The following is a 17,176-nucleotide window of genomic DNA, read 5'->3' on the forward strand; positions in this document are numbered from 1 at the left end:
AGCAAGTAACAGAAATCAACCAAACCATCTGATACAATGGTTGTATGGAAGTGTATAAGTGCAAGACGAAGGAAGGAAGGAGTGAATGAGGATTAGGGTTTAACATCCCATTGACATTAAGGTCATTATGGATAGGTCAGAATCTCTGACTCCTTCAAGGATGGGGAATGAAATTGGCCATGCTCTTTCAAGGAAGTATCTCACCATTTGCCTTGAGTGAATTGTGAAATCACAGGAGTTCTAGACCTGCATGACCCCTGTACCACCTTGCTCCTCAGCATAAATAAATGAAAGAGAGAATAATCCACCTGATTGCCTACAAAAATGAAGTTGTATTGTTGGCATAGATGTTCATAAAGGTGTACATACAAATAAATACTAACATAAGTAAGAGTGCTTTGAACCACAGGCTTGGAGAAATTAGACACAGCAAGATGACAGGTGGGTGAAGATGTACTTAAAAACAAAAGGAAAAATCACTATTCGAATGTATTACTGAAATTAATGATTTTTAAGGGAATGGATTACAATGGTCTCAATAAAACTCATATGATAAATCTAAAAAATTTATTATCAAAGCATGCAGACACCAAGTTCTTAAACGTAACACCCTGCTATTTTCATCAAATACATCCAATTTTTTTTGTTATTTTGTGATAGTGTTTTGTCTATTTTGGCCAGTTTCTTCCTCTGCTTCAGGGTATGTGGGGGGTCTTCTGAGAAAATCTGCAATATTGGTTAAACAATAATGTCACTTAAAAAGGAAAGGCTCGATTATGAGAAACAGCCACAAAAGCTGTAAAGAGCAGACAAATATATTATAAAAAGGATAAACAAAGAGGACATCAATGCCTGTCATCAACTGTCTCATTTCATATTAAATCAAATTCGTTATATCTTTCCTGTCAATAATTTCTAGACTGTCATAATACTTTAAATAATTTATTCTACTCTAACAGGTGAACAAGGAAAATCATAGCTAGTAAAATTAAGCATTTTTTGTTACTGAATGAGATTAGATGATGAAGATGTAAAAGTAGAATGGAATCTATAGTATGAAGGGACATAAGAATGGAAGAAGGAACTTTGTACTGGTACAAATAGGAGCAGCGTTAAACTTATTCCTTAGCACATTGTAGACACCATCAATAAATGTAAAACAAAATCTGCCAAATATGCTTTATGGAGGAATTCCAATAATATTACAATATTTCCTCCACCTTCAGTACCACTCCCATCCATTACCCCAAACAGCTTTCAGACTCGGAACACAAATATGGGCACATTTGTTTGACAGATCATCTGGCTGGACTCTAGTAGTAGTAGATAATGTGAACCAATGAGAGCAGTTGCACTACCAGAAGAAAGAAGGTACTGTCACAGTGGCATCACTAACCAAATGTTCCAAAGTAAAACCTGACTTCATAGACAATGCTGACCCAGCATCCTCATCATAACTGATAATGCACCTATAACAGAAATGAGATTCCATACAAGAAAGTTTCTGAGGAGACCCCACGGGGGTGCCTTCTTGCAGGACCTGAATGCTTTTGGTCTAATTTCCCTGATGACATTTCGGTGGATACAAACATCCAGGATCAGCACGATGTTGAAACTACAGAAACCATGCACTCATCAAAGCAGTCAACACCAGGATGCTTCCAGCCAGAGACCTCCATAGTGTGGAGAGGTTTGGTATTCAGCAATACTATTGATTGCTACTCTGAATCAGAGATGCTGTTGAACTGGAGATGGCAATCAACATAAGCACATGAATATACCACCATGAGAACACCAACTTCCGGTAGTCAGCTTTATGTGACCTGCTACACCTCACACATGTGAAGCTGTCACCAAGTAATAGCCTTTGTAAATCCTAATACTTTGAAATCTGCCACCCTGCTCTGCTTCTTGTCAGTCCATGTAAACCATGATTTTCACCTGATGTCTTCTATGGACTGATATTGTGCTTGCCACTTTCATATTTTGGCTGTCTACATGAACTTTCTTCAATACCTAGTTGGCTGATATGACAATCTGTAAAAATGCATTTAAATTAATAAGCTTCAGATTAGAGAGAGAGAGAGAGAGGGAGAGAGAGAGAGAGAGAGAGAGAGAGAGAGAGAGAGAGAGAGAGAGAGAGAGAGAGAGAGAGAGAGAGTGAGAGGAAGGGAGGGGGGGAAATTACTATAAAATATTATATAAAAACATATCTCAATGTGAGTCAGATGTCAATAAATAGGGTGGTAGAGAAAGAGAGAAGATTGTAAGTTACTGAGAACCATGGCAGTGACAGAATTTGGGTATGAATAGCCACAAGGAAAAGCCAGTATCATATTTTATGGGCCTCGTACTCGAAATTAATATAAAAATGTCCAATGTTTGATTTAAAATTCCTGCTGTCTTAAGAATGACCATATATTCAATGCTGTAGGAAACCTACCTCTATATTGCAGCATTGGATTCAACTGACAGCAACAGTGCACTGATGCAAAGAACATGAGTTTTGGGGTCAAGCATTAAAATCCATCAATACGAAGTGTGGGCACAAAGTACACTGCAACAACTGCAGGTGAGGTACCAAGATCTTGTCATGATACCTGACAGCAGTTAATCCTTGACAATTAACCCATACAATTTCATAAAGAGGGGTTTCATTAGTAAACATAATCCCTGCCCACTCCGTTAGGGATTCTCCTCAATATTGGTCTCTTTCTACAATGTTTGGGTGCAAAAATCATGTTCCATGTTCCCTCCAGATGTGAATCTAACAAGAATCACTCTCCAGACTAAACTGGGACTTATCTGTGAAAGCAACAGTGGCCCACTGTTTGACAGTTGAGGTAGCATGTTGAGACTCCACTCCAGATGTTCCCTTCTCTTCTGTGAAGATGCATCAGAGGTAGGCATACATCAGGTCTCTGACAATGAAGGCCACTCTGCCAAAACCTTCTGCACACTGTTGCCCTGATGCAACACATCCAGTGGCTGCCGTGAGCTCACATGCCAATTACTGTGCACTACTAAGCCGCTCCTACCCCCATGAACCATGGACCTTGCTATTGGTGGGGAGGCTTGCATGCCTCAGCGATACAGATGGCCGTACTGTAGGTGCAACCACAGTGGAGGGGCATCTGCTGAGAGGACAGACAAACGTGTGGTTCCTGAAGAGGGGTAGCAGCCTTTTCAGTAGTTGCTGGGGCAACAGTCTGGATGATTGACTGATCTGGCCTTGTAACACTAACCAAAACGGCCTTGCTGTGCTGGTACTGCGAATGGCTGAAAGCAAGGGGAAACTACAGCCGTATTTTTTCCCGAGGGCATGCAGCTTTACTGTATGATGGCGTCCTCTTGGGTAAAACATTCCAAAGGTAAAATAGTCCCCCATTTGGATCTCCAGGCGAGGACCACTCAGGAGGACGTCGTTATCAGGAGAAAGGAAACTGGCATTCTACGGATCGGAGCGTTGAATGTCAGATCCCTTAATTGGGCAGGTAGGTTAGAAAATTAAAAAAGGGAAATGGATAGGTTGAAGTTAGATATAGTGGGAATTAGTGAAGTTCGGTGGCTGGAGGAACAAGACTTTTGGTCAGGTGAATACAGGGTTATAAATACAAAATCAAATAGGGGTAATGCAGGAGTAGGTTCAATAATGAATAAAAAAAATATGAGTGTGGGTACGCTACTATCAACAGCATAGTGAACACATTATTGTGGCCAAGATAGACACAAAGCCCATGCCTACTACAATAGTACAAGTTTATATGCCAACTAGTTGTGCAGATGATGAAGAAATTGATGAAATGTATGATGAGATCCCCCCCCCCCCCCCCCCCCCCATGAACCATGGACCTTGCCGTTGGTGGGGAGGCTTGCGTGCCTCAGCGATACAGATAGCCGTACCATAGGTACAACCACAACGGAGGGGTATCTGTTGAGAGGCCAGACAAACGTGTGGTTCCTGAAGAGGGGCAGCAGCCTTTTCAGTAGTTGCAAGGGCAACAGTCTGGATGATTGACTGATCTGGCCTTGTAACAATAACCAAAATGGCCTTGCTGTGCTGGTACTGCGAACGGCTGAAAGCAAGGGGAAACTACGGTCGTAATTTTTCCCGAGGGCATGCAGCTTTACTGTATGATTAAATGATGATGGCGTCCTCTTGGGTAAAATATTCTGGAGGTAAAATAGTCTCCCATTCGGATCTCCGGGCAGGGACTACTCAAGAGGATGTCGTTATCAGGAGAAAGAAAAATGGCGTTCTACGGATCGGAGCGTGGAATGTCAGATCCCTTAATCGGGCAGGTAGGTTAGAAAATTTAAAAAGGGAAATGGACAGGTTAAAGTTAGATATAGTGGGAATTAGTGAAGTTCGGTGGCAGGCGGAACAAGACTTCTGGTCAGGTGACTACAGAGTTATAAACACAAAGTCAAATAGGGGTAATGCAGGAGTAGGTTTAATAATGAATAGGAAAATAGAAATGCGGGTAAGCTACTACAAACAGCATAGTGAATGCATTATTGTGGCCAAGATAGATACAAAGCCCACACCTACTACAGTAGTACAAGTTTATATGCCAACTAGCTCTGCAGATGACGAAGAAATTGAAGAAATGTATGATGAAATAAAAGAAATTATTCAGATAGTGAAGGGAGACGAAAATATAATAGTCATGGGTGACTGGAATTCGAGTGTAGGAAAAGGGAGAGAAGGAAACGTAGTAGGTGAATATAGATTGGGGCTAAGAAATGATAGAGGAAGCCGCCTGACAGAATTTTGCACAGAGCACAACTTAATCATAGCTAACACTTGGTTTAAGAATCATAAAAGAAGGTTGTATACATGGAAGAACCCTGGAGATACTAAAAGGTGTCAGATAGATTATATAATGGTAAGACAAAGATTTAGGAACCAGGTTTTAAATTGTAAGACATTTCCAGGGGCAGATGTGGACTCTGATCACAATCTATTGGTTATGAACTGTAGATTAAAACTGAAGAAACTGCAAAAAGGTGGGAATTTAAGGAGATGGGACCTAGATAAACTGAAAGAACCAGAGGTTGTACAGAGTTTCAGGGAGAGCATAAGGGAACAATTGACAGGAATGGGGGAAATAAATACAGTAGAAGAAGAATGGATAGCTTTGAGGGATGAAGTAGTGAAGGCAGCAGAGGATAAAGTAGGTAAAAAGACCAGGGCTAGTAGAAATCCTTGGGTAACAGAAGAAATATTGAATTTAATTGATGAAAGGAGAAAAAATAAAAATGCAGTAAATGAAGCAGGCAAAAAGGAATACAAACGTCTCAAAAATGAGATTGACAGGAAGTGCAAAATGGCTAAGCAGGGATGGCTAGAGGACAAATGTAAGGATGTAGAGGCTTATCTCACTAGGGGTAAGATAGATACTGCATACAGGAAAATTAAAGAGACCTTTAGTGATAAGAGAACCACTTGTATGAACATCAAGAGCTCAGATGGAAACCCAGTTGTAAGCAAAGAAGGGAAAGCAGGAAGGTGGAAGGAGTACATAGAGGGTCTATACAAGGGCGATGCATTTGGGGACAATATTATGGAAATGGAAGAGGATGTAGATGAAGATGAAATGGAAGATATGATACTGCGTGAAGAGTTTGACAGAGCACTGAAAGACCTGAGTCGAAACAAGGCCCCCGGAGTAGACAACATTCCATTGGAACTACTGACGGCCTTGGGAGAGCCAGTCCTGACAAAACTCTACTATCTGGTGAGCAAGATGTATGAAACAGGCGAAATACCCTCAGACTTCAAGAAGAATATAATAATTCCTATCCCAAATAAAGCAGGTGTTGACAGATGTGAAAATTACCGAACAATCAGTTTAATAAGCCACAGCTGCAAAATACTAACACAAATTCTTTACAGACGAATGGAAAAACTAGTAGAAGCCAACCTCGGGGAAGATCTGTTTGGATTCCGTAGAAATACTGGAACACGTGAGGCAATACTGACCTTACAACTTATCTTAGAAGAAAGATTACGGAAAGGCAAACCTACGTTTCTAGCATTTGTAGACTTAGAGAAAGCTTTTGACAATGTTGACTGGAATACTCTCTTTCAAGTTCTAAAGGTGGCAGGGGTAAAATACAGGGAGCGAAAGGCTATTTACAATTTGTACAGAAACCAGATGGCAGTTATAAGAGTCGAGGGACATGAAAGGGAAGCAGTGGTTGGGAAGGGAGTAAGACAGGGTTGTAGCCTCTCCCCGATATTATTCAATCTCTATATTGAGCAAGCAGTAAAGGAAACAAAAAAAATTTGGAGTAGGTATTAAAATCCATGGAGAAGAAATAAAAACTTTGAGGTTCGCCGATGACATTGTAATTCTGTCAGAGACAGCAAAGGACTTGGAAGAGCAGTTGAACGGAATGGATGGTGTCTTGAAGGGAGGATATAAGATGAACATCAACAAAAGCAAAATGAGGATAATGGAATGTAGTCGAATTAAGTCGGGTGATGCTGAGGGTATTAGATCAGGAAATGAGACACTTAAAGTAGTAAAGGAGTTTTGCTATTTGGGGAGCAAAATAACTGATGATGGTCGAAGTAGAGAGGATATAAAATGTAGACTGGCAATGGCAAGGAAAGCGTTTTTGAAGAAGAGAAATTTGTTAACATCGAGTATAGATTTAAGTGTCAGGAAGTCATTTCTGAAAGTATTTTTATGGAGTGTAGCCATGTATGGAAATGAAACATGGACGGTAAATAGTTTGGACAAGAAGAGAATAGAAGCTTTTGAAATGTGGTGCTACAGAAGAATGCTGAAGATTAGATGGGTAGATCACATAACTAATGAGGAAGTATTGAATAGGATTGGGGAGAAGAGAAGTTTGTGGCACAACTTGACGAGAAGAAGGGATCGGTTGGTAGGACATGTTCTGAGGCATCAAGGGATCACCAATTTAGTATTGGAGGGCAGCGTGGAGGGTAAAAATCGTAGGGGGAGACCAAGAGATGAATACACTAAGCAGATTCAAAGGATGTAGGTTGCAGTAGGTACTGGGAGATGAAGAAGCTTGCACAGGATACAGTAGCATGGAGAGCTGCATCAAACCAGTCTCAGGACTGAAGACCACAACAACATGATGAGATAAAAGAAATTATTCAGGTAATGAATGGAGACGAAAATTTAATAGTCGTGGGTGACTGGAATTCGAGAGTAGGAAAAGAGAGAGAAGGAAACATAGTGGGTGAATATGGATTGGAGGAGAGAAATGGAAGAGGAAGCTGTCTGGTAGAATTTTGCATAGAGTATAACTAACACTTGGTTCAAGAATCATAAAAGAAGGTTGTATACATGGAAGAATCCTGGGGATACTAGAAGGTATCAGATAGATTATATAACGGTAAGACAGAGCTTTAGGAACCAGGTTTTAAATTGTAAGACATTTCCAGGGGCAGATGTGGACTCTGACCACAATCTATTGGTTATGAACTGTAGATTAAAACTGAAGAAACAGCAAAAATGTGGGAATTTAAGGAGATGGGACCTGGATAAACTGACTAAACCAGAGGTTGTACAGAGTTTCAGGGACAGCATAAGGGAACAATTGACAGGAAAGGGGGAAAGAAATACAGTAGAAGAAGAATGGGTAGTGCTGAGGGATGAAGTAATGAAGGCAGCAGAGGATAAAGTAGGTAAAAAGATGAGGACTAGTAGAAATCCTTGGGTAACAGAAGAAATATTGAATTTAATTGCTGGAAGGACAAAATATAAAAACACAGTAAATGAAGCAGGCAAAAAGGAATACAAACGTCTCAAAAATGAGATTGACAGGAAGTGCAAAATGGCTAAGCAGGGATGGCTAGAGGACAAATGTAAGGATGTAGAGGTTTATCTCACTAGGGGTAAGATAGATACTGCCTACTGGAAAATTAAAGAGACCTTTGGAGAAAAGAGAGCCACTTGTATGAATATCAAGAGCTCAGATGGAAACCCAGTTCTAAGCAAAGAAAGGAAAGCAGAAAGGTGGAAGGAGTATATAGAGGGTCTATACAAGGGTGATGTACTTGAGGACAATATTATGGAAATGGAAGACAATGTAGATGAAGATGAAATGGGAGATATGACACTGCGTGAAGAGTTTTACAGAGCCCTGAAAGACCTGAGTCGAAACAAGGCCCTGGGAGTAGACAACATTTCATTAGACCTACTGAAGGCCTTGGGAGAGCCAGTCCTGACAAAACTCTACCATCTGGTGAGCAAGATGTATGAGGCAGGTGAAATACCCTCAGACTTCAAGAAGAATATAATAATTCCAGTCCCAAAGAAAGCAGGTATTGACAGATGTGAAAATTACCAAACTATCAGTTTAATAAGTCACAGCTGTATATTGAGCAAGCAGTAAAGGAAACAAAAGAAAAATTCGGAGTAGGTATTAAAGTCCATGGAGAAAAAATAAAAACGTTGAGGTTGGCTGATGACATTGTAATTCTGTCAGAGACAGCAAAGGACTTGGAAGAGCAGTTCAATGGAATGGATAGTGTCTTGAAAGGAGGATGTAAGATCAACATCAACAAAAGCAAAATGAGGATAATGGAATGTAGTCGAATTAAGTTGGGTGATGCTAAGTGAATTAGACTAGGATATGAGACACTTAAAGCAGTAAAGGAGTTTTGCTATTTGGGGAGCAAAATAACTGATGACTGTCGAAGTAGAGAGGATATAAAATGTAGACTGGCAATGGCAAGGAAAGCGTTTCTGAAGAAGAGAAATTTGTTAATATCGAGTATAGATTTAAGTGTCAGGTAGTCATTTCTGAAAGTACTTATATGGAGTGGAGCCATGTATGGTAGTGAAACATGGATGATAAATAGTTTGGACAAGAAGAGAATAGAAGCTTTCGAAATGTGGTGCTATAGAAGAATGCTGAAGATTAGATTGGTAGGTCACATAACTAATGAGGAGGTATTGAATAGAATTTGGGAGAAGAGGAGTTTGTGGCACAACTTGACTAGAAGAAGGGATTGCTTGGTAGGACATGTTCTGAGGCATTAAGGGACCACAAATTTAGCGTTGGAGGGCAGTGTGGAGGGTAAAAATCGTAGGGGGAGACCAAGAGAGTAATACACTTAGCAGATTCAGAAGGATGTAGGTTGCAGTAGGTACTGGGAGATGAAGAAGCTTGCACAGGATAGAGTAGCATGGAGAGCTGCATCAAACCAGTCTCAGGACTGAAGACAACAACAACAACAACAACAAAAATATACTAAGGCGCTACTATTGTGCTCTTACAGCCAAATCACAGTCCTCTCTCCTGAAGTCACACATGGCCGGCCCTGCCCTGGTCTTTGGGATACAGTTTTGGTTTCTATAAACTGTCAGCAAATCCGAGAAATGACAGAACGATTCACATTACACCATTGGTCCAAATCAGTTAGCTGCTGTCCTGTTTCTGTTCCTTCTATGGCCCGCCACTGCAGATTGTCTGGTAAACATCTTCTCTGCACCATCTGTGACTGTGTACAAAGTGATTGTGGCTGTTGGGCTACCTGGCATACACTACCTTTTCTCATAGGTGCCCTGACATCACCATTGGCATGTTTTTCAGTTGATCAGAATGCCATCTTATATGCAGAACACGATTGTACATACATCTGTTTGACAGTTTGTACGATTATATTGTGAACTGGACACAGGTTGGGGAAATAACAGTTTGTTGCTTCAACTTTTGACACCAGTGTATGTCTTACATTCTTAAAGTTGGGATACTGAAACAATCATCTTACCTGTAAAATCATTGCTCATATCACTTGTTTTCATATTTTCTGTGTTCTTGGTGGTGCAATTACTATTTTCGTCATTGGTGGATTCTTTACTAATTTTGCCTAGTACTGGTACTGCAGTATCTGGCTTTAATTTTCCATAACTTATTTTATTACTGGATTGGATACTATTAGAAACTTCATTCTTCTTGTTCTATACATTATGTCATTAGAAGACAGTTATTGCCATCTAAAGAATCACTATTCACACCTTTGTCTGAGCCAGGTACAGATGGCTGTCATTCTTTTTTAGTTTTCTTTACATTTCTGTCAACTAATTCTTTCTTTTGTTTTGAGTTGACTGCATTTCTTATCCTTTTTGGTGGTACTACCTCTGGATTGTTCTACACCTCACATTTTCTCTTGTCACCTACACTTTGTACTCTGTTGCTTTTCATAGCCTGTAAAAATAATTACATAATTAAAAAATGCAAATCAACTGAATTCAAACATAAATCAGTCACCTACATTACATCACCACAAATAATGACACGTATAAAACATTTTAAAATAAATAAAAAATACAGACGAGAAAATCTTTTAGTTCAATAATTTTTAATCACTATGGGTGATGACAATCTACTATCACACAGATGGGGTGTTCAGCAGTATACAGATACATAATAGCTACAGACATTACTAATGCTGGAGCAATCAAAAATGATGACCGGCCATCACACACAGCCCCAATTTCTGTTAGAAAGGTTCTCTGCCTGCTTCTACCCTCTTGTTCCAGTCACTTTTTGCTCATTTATCCCATCAGATCCCACTGATATTCTAGTTGGAAGATACATCCAGACCTTTTACATGTGTATAAATAGGAAATACATTTCTCCACACTCTGCATGTCAACACTCTTGCACCAAGCATGTAACAGTCATGCATAAGATCATGTATTACCTGCCCTTTGCATGATTACAAATATTCACAGAGAAGACCTGGAAGATCACTTTAAAAAACTATAAGATCATTCAGTCATTTGATAAACTGATGCACTAGGTAAATGAAACGAAATGTGAAGGCACAGTGATGTCATTGGTTATTTGAGAGATGAAAGAGGAATGAAGAGGTGGGAGAGCATCATGGTGAATTAATAACCACTACTCCACAACAGCCAATACATCCATTTTGTCGCATTCATATCCTAACAAGTTGGTGCAGAGTGTAAATCTCATTTCAAGCTACTTTTATTATTTTAGGACTTCTTGACATCAAACTCCATGTTATTTTGCTAATTAATGTACTATGCAGAATGTAATCCATTACAAGAGTGAAAAACTTTGTGCATGTCCACATTTTGTTATGATTGTCAGCCAATGACATGCTTCTCCTTCAAGGGATCATTTTCTTGATTCAAAACTTTATATTATTCATAATATATAAAAACAATCTGTGAGTGTTCATGTTTCCCCCGACTGCTATATTATTGTCGCTTCATTAGTTTTCCTATAGTTTCCTGCTTCACCTGACATAATTTTAAGTTTCTTTGTGACTACATAGTTTGATTGTTTACTGGGTGGGACTGAATAATTTTTTAACTGGGTGTTCTTTACAGTAGCTCCGAAATGCTATATATTTACAATACAAGACTTCATGTCCACACTCTCTCTTTCTAGATCAAAAGTACATAATATCTTAACAATTCATGAAGTTTTGGGCTGACTCGTGTTGCAGATACTTTCTGTTTAGTAAAACAGTAACCTTACAGTTAACATAATATGTGATTAATTAATTTGGATCAGAATGGAATTTAGGTTTGTAGCATTCTTGAAACGTTCTTTTTGAACATGATAACATCATAGATAAACATAAGTGAGAACATAATTATCAACAGAATATTCACCTACAACAGTCTGACAGTATTGGTTATAGTTTAAGTAGTCATTTAGCCAAAGATGTTAAAAGCATTTTTGTCCAGACAAAATTCTTATTACTGTTTTTTTTATAGGGAGGGAAAAATGTGTGCATCTGAGGTTCAACATTAACAGGGATGCAGGAAAATATGGAATACAGCCGGCCGAAGTGGCCGTGCGGTTAAAGGCGCTGCAGTCTGGAACCGCAAGACCGCTACGGTCGCAGGTTCGAATCCTGCCTCGGGCATGGATGTTTGTGATGTCCTTAGGTTAGTTAGGTTTAACTAGTTCTAAGTTCTAGGGGACTAATGACCTCAGCAGTTGAGTCCCATAGTGCTCAGAGCCATTTGAACCAATATGGAATACACATTCTTACAGGGTTAGGAATTCCCATCAGAGAGCCTCACTCCAGGCATATTCCAACTGGTAATTCCACCTGAGTGTACGGACAGTATTTCCTCGGGAGAGAACGGGAAGGTACAGGAAAAGTTCAAAGTGGAGCCACTTGGAGCTAGTGATCAGCCAAGGCTACACATTGGAAATTATACCAAATGCAAAAACTGTCAACATACAGTGCACACCACTGGTCTGACAGATGTAACTAGCCTAATGACAGAAATGAGGAAGAGTGTCACACTCAGCACAGAGCCCCGAAGGAAACTGTTCTCTTAAACCTGTGGGCTGCTGAGTGATATACCGACCCTGACAGGAACAAACCCACAAAAAATCAATATGGAGCACCAAAAGCCTCAGTTATGGACACTAAGTAAAATGTGATGGTTCCAAGTGGTGTAATACACCTTACGTATGTAAAAAGAAGACTGCAATGAGGTGTTGGCTTAAAAAAAAAGAAAAGCCTTTCAGACTGATGTTTCCCATCTAATCAAATGGTCATTTGTGGATTGTCCTTTCCAGAAACTAAACTGACAGCGCCACAATGGAAAACCCAACATAACCATCATGCTACAATCTTTTCAACCTATTTGCAGAGCATGTTGGTGAGGCTAAGTAGCCAGTAGATGTTGATGGATGTGGGTTATAATTGGGAAGTTCTCAGTCAGTGAAAGGTTGTTATATAATTCAGAGTGGTGAGGGTGAACAATAGGGATATATCTTCAACTTTCCCATTATGTAGTTAAGGTAGTTGGGTAAGAAGAGATCACAGATGCTGATACAAAATGGGTTGCCAGGTGTTCAGCAAGAACTGACACCAGTTGTTAATCATTGGAGGCCCAGAAGACTATGGAGCTTGGTCTGTACACACAATTAAGACATACATTCCCAAGTTGCAGATATGGTGCTCCCAGCATTCCTCCTTACTGTCCTTATTTAGACTGTGAGGCTTGTGTGCAGTAACTTCAAACTGATGAGTGTGGTCTCTGAACAATGTCACTTCAGACACGCAGTGCCTTTAAATGATCCTGAATTGTTGCTGCAGTCTCTTTGGTCAACCACTGCACTGCCTGTTGGCAGTAAGGGCCTGTAGAAATGGGAATAACAGTTCTTGGAAAGCGGACGATCGGTTAGGACATGTCACTCAGAACATCGTTGATGCTATCTGACAGAGAGGGCATGAAGTGGTAGCAGAAGTATACAAGTGCCAGTTGACCATTCGAAGAGCTCAAAATGGTACATGATCTGTTACACTGACAAAGAAGTATCAGGAACATTGGAAAGTGGCCACTACCATAAAAATCATTGTGTAGTGACCACTGCAGTGAACCCATGAGATTGGCGGAGAAGTCTGGACTAGAGCTATTCAATTAGAAGGCCCCTACCAGACAACATGGTACTTCCCTATGAGGAGAGTGGTGGTGGTGGTGGTGGTGGTGGTGGTGGTGGTGGTGTGGAGGGGGGGGAGCACTTAAATCCCAACACAGGAGAAAAATAGCAGGGGGAGGGAGAGGGGTTTGCATTTGTGTTGCTGTTGCATCCAGTGTGGATGCAAACAGGTACAAGCATTATGGTCGAGTGGCACAAAATGCACAAACAAAGGTAGGGATTGGTCAGTGGTCAGACATTGGAGAGTTGTTGTGGTAGATGCACATGTGTGAACACAAGAGAGAGCCATTCTGTGTAATGGTCTCTATAGCACTTATTTAAATGTTAGTGGTGTCGAGACTGAAGATAGCTGGGTTGGATCATAGGAAAAATTGTCTCAATTATGTAAATAGTTGAATTTCAGGAATGTCTGACTGAACTGATGGTAAATTGGCATGCTCCTGACCAATGTTTAACAGTGTATAAATGCACAGAGGAGTGCATTAACAATGGCTACCAGTATAGAGACCTGAAGACATCATCCTGCCATCATGGCATCTCAACTTGTAACAAATGAAAGCAAGTTATGAGACTTAAGTTAATAATTTTTATAATCTGAAAATTATTTCAAATCTATGCAGAATACCACCAGTTGATAATGTCAATTTGTGATCAATTTAGTAGAAATATGGAAATAGTTATTGGAATTCTTGTAAAGTTATTTTGCCTTAAGCAGCATTCCTCTTTCCTAAAGTAAATTGAATTTAAATATCAGTATTACTATTCAAGTTTATTTGTAGCACAGTATAAAGAAAAAACTTGTCTTATCCAGTGTCACATTATGATGTTGTATGCTCCTTTAGAGCAACAGTATTAGTGCAAAGACAATAAGGTCACCTGTTTATTGGTCATTTGTTTAAAATTATCTGCCACTGAATTACAAAAGTTCTTGCAAAGAATTATTTAAAGTAAAAATCAATTCAGTTCATTTCAGTCAACAATATTATTCCATTAGTAGCAAGTGTCCTAAGAATATTTAAATTTCAGTTCTGAGTTTGCAGAGAAATAAAATTTCATTCTTACAGGTAACTTTTCAGTCAGACAAGTCAGTGAAGTCATCTAAAGTTGTTAAAACTAATTCAAACAAGGAACAAAAATTCCTCTAGAGCTGGCAACCGATCTTCATTGAATTAGTTAGTTCTCCACACGGGATAACTCTTGGTAAGTGATCAATGCTCTCGTCAGAATTTGCTTAGGCGGTCTGCTGTTATGGCCGCCAACTGGGATTCTAAATCAATAGGAAGTGTGACTGTGTATGAAATGTAAGGCAGTGTTTTACCTAGGATTGTTTATTGTTTAGTAATTGTGTTTGATAACAGGTGAACATTGTGTGTAGTGTTTCACTAATGCTAAACTGAGTGAAGTGACAGCATAATAGCTTGTAGAAAATACAGAATAAGGCAGGCAGCCAGCAGTTATATGAACAAATGCCACGTGACCAGTCATGGCACCAAAAATTTTCCAAAAACGCTGGTGTAGAAGTAGTACATGGCTGCCAATTCCAGCAAAGTTACCACAGTAAAATTTGAATTATTCACTAAATTTTGTCAATGTGAGTGATAAAGTCGCGTGGTGACATTAGGGGTAAAAAGAGTCAGTTGTACTTGAGATTGAAACTGAACAAACATCTCTTACGTTGTAGATGGAAGTGACATCAGAATAACATTGCACAAGCAATGTGATTGGGTTTGTCATCTAGGTTTCAACTCCTCACACCCCAAATTTAATTATATTACCAAATAATTTTTATATTGTTGCACCTGTCGACTGCGTGACAGGATTTTTAAAATTTGTGCATTGCTGCAGTAAAATGGAAATTTGTATAACCTTCAGTTTTGCAATTTTAGCATTGTAAAACAGATACCAAAATTGGTAAGTCTATGCGATAACCTGTATAATAATGGGAAACCTAACATTTAGAAAAATTAAGCAGTTTGTACTTCACTGCGTGAAACTTTTAGACAGGCACAAATGAGAGCAGCACAAGATGATGTCAGGTCTTAATGTACCAGACGAGGCATTGCCTTTCAATCACAAGACATCAGAATACAGTGTAACACAGAACAACAATTTAGAAGACAGTTCTTGCATGGTCTTACTGGCAGTGAAAACAGATTTTTTTTGTTAGTGGATGTAATTATACCTGTGGCTTAGACAATCCATTAAGAAGATTTAGGCTGATTATAAAAATGGAACAGTACTTTGGTCAAGTAAAAATTAAAACTGAACCGTATGTGACGGTGGAGGGGATGCAAATGGATATCGGTGTTGATTTAGTGATTTGTTAAACCATATAGTGATTAAAATAGCGATATGGCTACATGTATTACCACCAATATGAACAATGTGGGTGTAGGTTTCAAAAACAATGCAAAGCAGCTGGAAACTAACATGAACGCTACTATGATGCAGTTAGAGTGTAAAATAAATACTAGCCTGGATACAAAATTGACACAAAAGGAAACAAAGATGACCTAACTGAAAGACAAAATTGATATTCAAGTGAAAACCAAGTATATCAAAACAGGGCTCATGATATCCGATTTGGACTGAAATCTTTCAGGCAAGATTGGCACAAATTTTGCGATTTTGACTGCATAAAGCCAATGCATCACTGACATAAGCAAACTGGTACACAATATGAAGGCTGATGTAACTAAAATTCAGACAAAAATTGCCAATATCACAGAAAGATTTGATTTGGAAACTTAGAGAGTAGAAGGAGAGGTAGAACCTCTTATAGAAGGACAGCTGCAAGTTATTGAACCCACAGTTAGGACCCAAATTTCAGACGAAACACAAGCCAGACTGGAAGCACTGTGCAACACAATGAAGAGTGTACTAGTGGACATGGGTTCTTGCATTCAACAGCAAGAATCCACAACAATTCATACTGAGATGGAATAGGTACATTTGCAGGTACAGGATCAGACACCGAGTAGTTACATACTATTTGTAACAAAGAATTCTGGGATTTTAAGTAGAGAGTGTAAGTTTGGCCCTCAGAAAAAACAGGGAGGTTGTCATCCTACCGACTTAATCAAAAACTGCACGTGTTACCAACAATTTCAGACAAAGAAAGGATAAATTTAGTAATTAATTTGTTAGCAGGAAATGCTAAGTGATGGGGACTGAATTTGGATGTGGAGAATTTGCCGTCCTCTGAATTTTTGAGAGTAAGTTTCTGGAAGAGTTTTAGTCTGTCCAGAAACAAGACCAATTGTGGTGAGAGTTTATCATCGCCAGAATGCCAAAACATAGATGCGGATCCATGAAGGAATATTGTGAATCACAGTTCAAGAGCTTGGAGTATTTAAAAAGCAGAAGGTCTGAATCTGAGATAGCTTGAGAACTCGAGAAGAAGCTGCCAGACGATTCCAAGCCATACGTAGGATGTAACAATCATAATTTTGAAGACTTTCTGGAAAAGTGGAGAGTGAAAATATAGAGTGCAAAACTTGCAATCAAAGAGGATTCAGGAACCACAATGTCCCTGAATGAGCTAATAGCAATCAGTCACAAACAAATATGATGAGAGGAACAGTTAGAGAAGGCTGAGGAGGTTATCACCAGGAAGAGGAAACTTAAGTGGTAACAGGGTGCAAGACAAACTGGAAAATTAAGATCTGCATAGATATTAGTTAAGAAGTCGATGAATTGTGGTGAGGATAAATCGTGAAGGAAGAGGAAGGCAGTAAGGGGA

At 39.4% G+C, this 17,176-nt stretch overlaps 2 long non-coding RNA genes across 2 annotated transcripts in view; both read right to left on the reverse strand.

Annotated features, from left to right (window-relative positions):
• The window catches only part of LOC126108574 (uncharacterized), a 44,638-nt gene extending 34,739 nt beyond the window's left edge, over nucleotides 1-9,899 (reverse strand). The window contains exon 1 of the long non-coding RNA XR_007523555.1: nucleotides 9,764-9,899. This is a non-coding gene — a long non-coding RNA (uncharacterized LOC126108574). The remainder of the gene's footprint in view (nucleotides 1-9,763) is intronic.
• Nucleotides 9,900-9,961: 62 nt separating this feature from the next.
• The window catches only part of LOC126108572 (uncharacterized), a 38,036-nt gene continuing 30,821 nt past the window's right edge, over nucleotides 9,962-17,176 (reverse strand). The window contains exon 3 of the long non-coding RNA XR_007523554.1: nucleotides 9,962-10,200. This is a non-coding gene — a long non-coding RNA (uncharacterized LOC126108572). The remainder of the gene's footprint in view (nucleotides 10,201-17,176) is intronic.

This window comes from Schistocerca cancellata, chromosome 11, assembly GCF_023864275.1.
Source record: "Schistocerca cancellata isolate TAMUIC-IGC-003103 chromosome 11, iqSchCanc2.1, whole genome shotgun sequence".
NCBI lineage: Eukaryota > Metazoa > Arthropoda > Insecta > Orthoptera > Acrididae > Schistocerca > Schistocerca cancellata.